Source organism: Pristiophorus japonicus, unplaced genomic scaffold (genome assembly GCF_044704955.1).
Source record: "Pristiophorus japonicus isolate sPriJap1 unplaced genomic scaffold, sPriJap1.hap1 HAP1_SCAFFOLD_252, whole genome shotgun sequence".
Taxonomy (NCBI): domain Eukaryota; kingdom Metazoa; phylum Chordata; class Chondrichthyes; family Pristiophoridae; genus Pristiophorus; species Pristiophorus japonicus.
In genome coordinates this window covers 901,481-910,895 of record NW_027252252.1, presented here as the reverse complement: position 1 = coordinate 910,895, position 9,415 = coordinate 901,481, and the positions used below count along the sequence as shown (strand labels likewise).

Here is a 9,415-nt window from a genome sequence, read left to right as displayed (position 1 = left end):
ATTGCCACGACATTGGGAAATGTTCAGCATTGGATGGTTGGAGGTTGCAATGGGGGTTGAGTGGGTTCTGGGTGTGATCCATGTGTGTCCATGGCGACATACATCCATTCCCCCCCCGGCCCCCACCCCCCCCCCCCCCGCCATACATAGACCATGTGTGTGGCTCAACACCTGCAAGTGCAGACCTGTACAGACAGAAAGAATAAAAAAACATCGGATTAGTTACATCACTGTTTGGGTTCTGCAGTAGTGGAACAAGTACATTTTACAGGTAAGATACATATGTGGTGTCATAGTCTTGCCCCTGGGTTGTGTAGGTGCAGGTGGGTGAGGACACTAGTTCCAGAGTAACCAGACTGTGTCCAGGTTGTCTGATGGTGGCGCTGTGTCCCCTGCCAGCTGGGTGGGCTCAGATCGCTCACCTGGCTGAGCCTCAGAGCCTTTGCCGTTGCCTCGTGGTGGGCAGAGCCACAGGAGCGTGTTGCCTCCCTGTCCTCCTTTGAAGGCTGCGGTGTCTCCCTGCTGCTCTTCAGCGATAGTGGGAGCCTGGTCATCCCAGGTTCCATTGGGAGGGCAGGAGGGTGCTATCCGCTCGCTCCCAGTACTGGCCCTGGTGGCCAGAGAGGGGGAGCCGATCGGGGGCAGGGTACCGGTAGTGGTGACTTTGCCCTCCGCTGATCACTGGCCCTGCAGCTGGTATGCTCCCTCTGTGTGTGGCCACACTCCCTGGGGTATCACATTGGTCCCGGAGGGGCAGGCTACATGGTCGCTGGACCTGGGTGCTGACGGGAGGTTGCCCTTGGTTTTGTCGGCAGACATGTAAATCGCACGTCATCACTTCGTTTACTCTCACAATACATTGGTTCTGACCGCAATTGCCCGAATTATCATGATTAGTTACATTTACAAACTTGAAATTTTCAGTTTCATCTTTTACATTTGTATCACCATCATCGCTGTATAAAGAGTGGAACTGTCCCTTTAATTATGATAGGTTGCCGGTCTCCTTTAAGAGGCTCTTTCAATCTTTACCCCAATCCGGTTCACCGCTCGGCATCACGTGTTGCTCCCTTGTGGTCTGGCTGCAGCCATCTTGACTTCAGGCCTTTCACCTCGTGGTTCGGACGCCATCTTCTTTCTCTCCATGAGGTAGGCTGCGGTGATCCTTTTCTCCCCAGGTTCTGCCACGGAAGGCAGAAAGTTATCTTCTGCGTGAATTTTCTTCTCTGGAGTCCTGCCACTGGAGCCTGGAAGGTGAGGTCGGGTCGTTTGGGCTGGATCATCTCGCCGTTGGGTTGAGCGGTCTGTGTCGTCGCCTCACAGTCGAGTTGGGCAGTTGGTTTTTCAGGTGTTGTGCTGGATCCAACTTCGCGGCCGCGGAGGACGTCGATCGCTGGAGGTTGGAGCTATTCCCAGCTCAAGTGATCTTTTTCATCCAACTTCTTCCTAATAGCTTTGGACTATCCCCAGCAACGATCCATAAAGTTAACCTGTGCATCGCGCCGCCATGGGACACCTGGACATCCACGCTGCCAACGACTGGGATGTATCGTTTGTATAGGTGAGCAGTTTCACTTCGATCGGGATTATTTTAGGTCATTCGATTGGATTGTCCCAGAGTTTCTCAAAGGCTGCCTGATTCATCAGTGACTGGCTCGCCCCTGTGTCCACCTCCATCGTGACTGGAACATGGTTTATTTCAACTTCCATTTTCACCGGGGAACTCTTGGTGGTGCAGGTAAACACTCCGTACACCTCATCGTCGCTGGACTCCGGATGATCAGCCAACTCTTCATCGACTCGGTGAGTATGATTTCTCTTGCATATTTGCTGGAGGTGGCCCTTCATGTTACAGCCTTTGCAAGTATAGTCTTTATAGCGGCACTGGTGGGCCCTGTGATTTCCTCCACAGCGCCAGCATGGGGTTGGCCGGTTGGCCCCATGTGGCGGACTCAGGATTGTGGGACTCGGGGTTCTGTTCTCTCTTCCCTGAGAGAGACTGCTCGCAGCAGCCCTGCCTCTAAAAGGCACCTTGCCGGGTTAGAGTCCTGGGGGTGAGACATCCACTTGGAATCGCAGGCCGAGATCATGAACGCCTGGCTCACGTTAATTTCCTTCTGCAGGGTGACCGTGGTTTCTGCAGAGAGCAGCCTGTGGAGAAGGCCCTCGTGACCGATTCCAACAACAAAGATGTCCCTTAGTGCTTCGGTGAGGTGATCGCTAAAATCACATGGTGCAGCCAATCGTCTCAGGTCTGCAGCATATTTTGCGATTTCTTGGCCTTCGGATCCACCGGTGGGGAGAGAACCGGTGTCTGGCTGTGAGGATGCGCTCTATAGGTTTGAGCTGTTCCAGTACCATCGTTATGAGCTCCACATATGTTATTGTCTTCTCTGGGACTAGCAGGTCCCTGACAAGGCCATAGACGGTGGGCTCACAACTGCTGAGCAGGATAACTCTGCACTTATCAGCCAGCGAGGTCGGGTCGTCTCCCCCCATGTCATTCGCAATAAAGAAGTGTTCGAGCCTTTCCACAAAGGCCTTCCAATCTTCCCCATCGGCGAATTGTTCAAACGTGCCAAGGTTAGCCATTGTCACATGGAAATTCGTATTCTCGTCACCAGTTATTGTGGCTGTAAGCACTCTAGTAATGACTCCACGAGGTAAGGTATTGTACTTGAACTGTGGTGACCTTAGTCCACTTATTGCAGCTCCTGAGTGAAGGTACAGTACTGTGAGTTCCCTTTTATACCTGGTTACCTGTCGTGTACAGGTGACCCCGAGGTCTCCACCAGTTGCACCCTCTGGTGGTACAAGCATAGTGCATACAGTGTGAAGATACATCCAGTGGTCTTATGTAACTGTACATTGAGTGTACAGGGTGTATACTTATTTTATACATACACAACAAAGATCATCGGTTAATTTATGGTGTTTTCCCGTGAAAGCAGGATAAAATTTAACAATGATTTAATTTCTGCATTTAGAAAGACATGGGTTAATCACTGATAGTCAGCATGGATTTGTTCAGGGAAGGTCTTGTCTGACTCATTCATTGAATATTTTGAGGAGGTAACCAAGTGGATTGATGAGGGCAGTGCGTATGATGTAGTGTTTCAGGATTTTAGCAAAGCTTTCGCCAAGTTCCCACATGGAAGACTGGTCACAAAAGTAAAAGCCCATGGGACCAGGTCAAAGTGGCAAGTTGGATCCAAAATTGGCTCAGAGGCAGGAAGCAAAGGGTAATGATTGATGGGAGTGTTTGAGACTGGAAGGATGGTTCCAGTGGGGTTCCACAGGGTTCAGTGCTAGGTCCCTGGCTTTTAGTGGCAACATCAATGATCTAAACTTAAATATAGGAGGTATGATTAAAACGTTTTCAGGTGATACTAATTTAATCCAGAGAAGTGTGAGGCTGTGCATTTGGGAAGGGCAAACAAGGAAAGAAACACACATTAAATGGTCCGACATTGAGAAGTGTGGAAGAACAAAGGGACCTTGGAGTGCATGTCCACAGATCCCTGAAGGTAGCAGGCCAGTTGGATAAGGTGGGTAAGAAGACGCACGGAATGCTTACCTTTATTGGCTGAGGCATGGGATAGAAGAGCAGGTTGGTTATGCTTGAAAAGTATAAAACACTGGTTCGGCCACAGCTGGAGTATTGCATGTAGTTCTGGTCACCGTATTACAGGAATTATGTGATTGTACGAGAGGGTACAGAGGAGATTTACGAGGATGTTGCCAGGAGTGGAGAATCTTAGCTATGAGGACAGAGTGGATCGGCTGGGTTTGTTTTCATTGGAACAGAGGAGGCTGAGGGGAGACAACATTGAGATGTATAAAATTATGAGGGGCCTCGATATAGTGGATAGCAGAGGGGTCAACAATCAGGGGGCATATATTTAAAGTAATTGGTAGAAGGTTTAAAGAGGATTTGAAGGTAAAATTCTTCATGCAGAAATTTGTGGGGGTCAGGAACTCGCTGCCTGAAAGTATGGCGGAGGCAGATACCACATGTGAAAAGTATTTGGATGTGCACCTGAAGTGCCGTAACCTGCAGGGTTATGGACCCAGAGCTGGAAAGTGGGATGAAGCTGGATCGCCTCTTGGTGGCCGGGGTGGAAGTGATGGGCCGAAATGGCCTCCTGATGTGCTGAAAACTTCTATCATTCTTTAATTCTATGAAAAATGTAAATGTCCAATGTGGGTGTCGAAACCACGACCCTGAGATTAAAAGTCTTATATTCCACTGACTGAGCTCACCAGGCTTCTGCCAAACATACCGTTCTCTCACTGATTGTAGACAGGCGCCTATTGGCTTCACCCCAGATGTTTAAACTTGCTGTCGAGGAACTGCCAGGATCTTCTTGAATGGTGGACCAGGCTCGAGGGGCCGAATGGCCTACTCTGCCTCCTAATCCTTACATTCTTATGATCTTATGACCTTTCACAGAAGAACAATCTTGCCCCTGAGCATGCATGAGAAGAAAGCTCCAAAAATATTCCCGCCCGGTGAGCTTTTGTGTGTGAGGCGAACGTGTTCACCGCGGCACTGCAGAAACATCTCCACTTTCAGCACCAGGTCAGACGGAAATGTTGAACGAGCAGGTGAACTGCTGAATCCTACTTTTAATGAGTTGGTCGTGTCAAACAATGAGTTTCACTTCATGATTGAAAATAAGAAATGTCAGAAGTGGGACAAGAAACTACGATCTAACCACAGCACCTTAGACCGCTCGGCCATTCTGACTATTGAGTTCTCGCTGTGGCCACCTGCAAGTTTATTTTGAACTTTTGTATTCTGTCACATGAATGAAATGAGGGTAGCAGGCGTATCTCTGCCTGACACCGGGGAAACAGTGAGACAGACCTTGGAGCAAGGGTCTGGTTATTGCCAAACAGCAAAGAAAATATTAATTCTGGAAGAACAATATCCAAAAGAACAGTGACCCCGACATGATTTGAACACGCAACCTTCTGATCTGGAGTCAGACGCGCTACCGTTGCGCCACGAGGTCTTCACAATGTGTCTGAGATGTTCCTCTATATGAAGTTTCACAATACAAGGGTCTTTAAAATCCCCGCCCATTCCCACCAGGTATCAGAAGCAACGCTCACCTGCCAGTCACCGTATGTTTTTTTTCTCAAACTTTTGTGTTGCTTTCATGGAAAAGCATCATTAATTAACCCCTCACCTTCTTTTGCACAATGAAAGAAATGCTAACTGAGGGACAGTCGATACTTCAATCATTTGTCCTGTGCTTTGGGGAACGGGCAGGGAAGTGGACCTGAGTCCATGATCACATCGACCATGATCGTATTAAATGGCGGAGCAGGCTCGAGGGGCGTATGGCCAACTCCTGCTCCTATTTCTTCTGTTATTATGTTCTTATGCATGTTGAGCCATTTTACACACTGTATTGTTGATGCCACCAGGAATCTGGGGCAACTTTTGTCAAATTTAACAGCACCAGTTATTCCTACCATGCACAGAAAATAGAATCAGTCGTGATGATAAAATCCCATGGTCTCATTTTCAGATTCAACGCAGTAGGATTTCAAATAAAGTTTAAGAATTTTAAAGTGAAAAGATTTGGACGTGTAACTTGTATTTGTGTCTTTAATTAAAATTTATGGCTTCTGAGTCCCATTCATGCCTCTGCTGAATAAGAAAGGAGGGTTTGACGTTGACCAGACTGCACTGCCCCTGATATTTGTGAGCTCATCCTTTATATTCAGTGGTTTCTCACCCTTTGATTGGTTGCAGTGTAGCGGATATCACGTTGGCCTCACACGCGAAAGGTCCCCGGTGGATCTGTTTTCTCCCACTGAAATGTATCTATTTATTGATGAAATAAAGAGCAATCAAGGAATAAGGGAGCCCTTTTGACAGGAGAATAAATCGCAAATAACGACAGCAAATGCTGGAAATCTCAGCAGGTCAGGCAGCATTTGCCAGGAGACGAAACTCGCCTCTAATTGTTCCTCGATAGCAAGTTTAAACATAAAGTTCGTGGCCAGGATTTAACCAGGGATCTGTCACATGTAAAGAAAACGTGATAACCGCTACACTACAGAAACCTCTGGCACAACAACCCCAACAGAGGGGAGCTGACCAGTGAGCTCCCTCTGTGCTGATCGGGAATGTGTTGGCTCACCTGAAACAACTTCTGTCTCACACTGAAAGTTCTCAATCCTTCTCCTCCGCTGCCCTTTTCACAAATGTCACGGATCACCCAGCCAGCGTGTTCACTTCCACATCCTCACAGTGGGGCCACAGAGGCTCCTACTGTCTCCCCGCGATCAGCGAACTCGCCCAGTTTACAAAATTCAACCCGGAACACGTGCCCGGCAAAGGGCAGGAGAAACCAGATAGTCTGTAAGCTCGGTCTATCACAGAAAGTATTGGTATTCATGGTGATTACAGCAATTATTAATCGTCTCACAGATCTCAATTATTTTTATGCGATGAATTGATCGACAATTGAAACCAGGGGTTAGTGCCCAGATCTTAACCCCTCGACCACCAGGGAACAGTTATGATATATGTAGATATATTTATGTATATTAATATATGAAGCTGAATATCAACGGCTAGCTGCCTAGACCTCATGGTGCAACGGAAGTGCGTCTAACTTTGAGTGAGAGAAATTGTTCCACAGTGACAGCCATTTCATCTTTTGTTCCCTTTTAAACACTAGAAACTGAGACAGGGGGAATAAATAGAGAAATAAAAGCACAGGGATATAGACAAGAGGAAGAGAGAAGGGGAAATATACTGTCACCACCCAGAACTAATGCAGAAACCCCTCTGCTGCGCTCGGGGTGGCCACCCACAGCCTGGATACACTAACGGGAGAACACCAGCGGCAGGTCGGGGCCATAAAAGGAACGGCGAGCGGCCCTGGGAGCAGCTTGGAGGTCCCGGGAGACTTCTCCAGGGAGCAGCGCGAGCTGGTGCAGGAGGGCGGCGGCAGTGAAGAGTGACGTCATCAAGGTCCAGGACGGTGATTGGAGCGTGGGCAGATACAGCAGGAACGGTGAGATCGGGGCGAAGGAGCGGCGAGAGACTGTAGAGGGATGTGATCAGGGCCCAGGGGAGGCATGAGTTTTGGGGCCAGGGGCCCAGGGGCAGCACGGGCCAGCCCACACTGCGATATGTGTGTGCACTAGTTCCGTGCAGCAGAGCTGGTCTCCATCGTCCTGGTTAACACTTGCCACTGGACCAAGACCAAGCTCTGTCAAGCCCGTGTGATGGCTGGGGTGCTACGGCCACGACACGAAGAAACATCCACGAACAGATATCTTCCACCCTACGGGATGTCGTTCGGGTCCATCATTGAAACACCTGTGAACTGATCCTTTTTCGTCGTGGAAGCAAGTCATCCTCGTTTCGAGGGACCGCCTATGATGATGATGATGGATACATTAACGTCCCAACAGCTCATTGACTGCAGGAGTGAGACCGTGCGGCGCTTCAGAAGACATGTCGAAAAGGCAAAGTCACTGATTCCGTCTCATGTGCTCCTCTGATCAAGAATAGCAATATACACTAAATATGCTTCAATAATGGTTACATCTTATCTCCACAGTTGCTGAGCAGTTGGCTTGTTGGTCTAGTGGTATGATTGTTGCTGTGGGGTTGTTAATTTAAATTTTGCGCAAGATCCTGTGTTCAAATCCCAGACCAGCCTTGCATTTGCATTGAAACTTTGCAAATAAGTACTTGCATTTCTGCAGTGTCTGTCAGAAACTCCTGATGCCCCAAAGTGCTTCAGAGCTGTTGAGTTGCCTTTGAAGTGTTGTCACGTGAGGAAAGATGTGGCCAAATCACCACACAAGCACCTGAACTCTTTGCAAAGGAGTTCAATGAATCAAAAAAGTTTACAGCACAGAAGGAGGCTTTTTCAGCCCATCGTGTCCGCGTCGGCCAACAAGAGGCTATCCAGCCCAATCCCACTTTGCAGCTCTCGGTCCATGACCCTGCAGGTTACGGCACTTCAGGTGCACATCCAAGCACTTTTTAAATGTGGTGAGCGTTTCTGCCTCTACCACCGTTTCAGGCAGTGAGTTCCAGATCCCCACAACCCTCTGGGTGAAGAAATTTCCCCTCTAAACTTTCTGCCAATTACTTTAAATTCATGCCTCCTAGTTGTTGACCCCTCTGCTAAGGGAAATAGTCCCTTTCTATCCACTATATCTGGACCCCTCATAATTTTATACACCTCAATGAGGTCTCCCCTCAGGCTCTGTTCCATGGAAAATAAACCCAGCCTATCTAATCTGTCCACATGGCTAAGATTCTCCACTCCCGGCAACATCCTCGTAAATCTCCTCTGTACCCTCTTCAGTGCAATCATGTCCTTCCTGTAATATGGCGACCAGAACTGCACGCAGTACTCCAGCTGTGACCAAACCTGCCCCACCGACCACATCTCTTGTATTCTATGCGTCGGCTAATAAAGGCAAGCATTCCATATTTCTTCTCAACCACCTTAGCTACCTGGCCTGCTACTTTCAGTGATCTGTGGACATGCACTCGCTGGATTCTGGGATGGACCCAGCAGATTGGAAAACTGCAAATGTAATGCCTCTATTTAAAAAAGGAGGCAGACAGAAAGCAGGAAACTATAGACCAGTTAGCCTAACGTCTGTGATTGGGAAAATATTGGAATCCATTATTAAAGAAGCAGTAGCATGACATAAAAACATCGAAACATAGAAAATAGGTGCAGGAGTAGGCCATTCGGCCCTTCGAGCCTGCACCACCATTCAATAAGATCATGGCTGATCATTCACCTCACTACCCCTTTCCTGCTTTATCTCCATACCCCTTGATCCCTTTAGCCATAAGGGCCACATCTAACTCCCTCTTGAATATATCTAACGAACTGGCATCAACAACTCTCTGCGGCAGAGAATTCCACAGATAAACAACTCTCTGAATGAAGAAGTTTCTCCTCATCTCAGTCCTAAATGGCTTACCCCTTATCCCTTAGACTCTGACCCCTGGTTCTGGAGTTCTCCAACATCGGGACCTGTCCAGTTTCGTCAGAATTTTATATGTTTCTATGAGATCCCCTCTCATTCTTCTAAACTCCAGTGATCTCTCGATCCCTTGATTCCCCGAGACCCCAAAAATCTATCCAACGCAGCCTTGAATATATTCAGAGAATCAGCATCCACACGCCTGTGGGGCAGAGAATTCCAAAGATTCATAACTCTCTGAGTGAAGAAATTCCTCCTCATCTCTGTCATAAATGGCCGACCCCTTAACCTGAGACAGTGCCCCCTGGTTCTCGACACTCCAGCCCAGGGGAAACAACATCTCAGCATCTACCCTGTCAATCCACTTCAGAATATTGTCCACTTAAATGAGATCAGATCTCTTTCTTCTAAAGTCAGCTGGTGAGAA

At 48.2% G+C, this 9,415-nt stretch overlaps 1 non-coding gene across 1 annotated transcript; it reads right to left on the bottom strand.

Annotated features, from left to right (window-relative positions):
• Positions 1–4,946: 4,946 nt before the first annotated feature.
• trnaw-cca (transfer RNA tryptophan (anticodon CCA)) lies at positions 4,947–5,018 on the bottom strand. The gene has a single exon. It is a non-coding gene; the product is annotated as a tRNA-Trp (tRNA).
• Between the last annotated feature and the right edge of the window lie 4,397 nt (positions 5,019–9,415).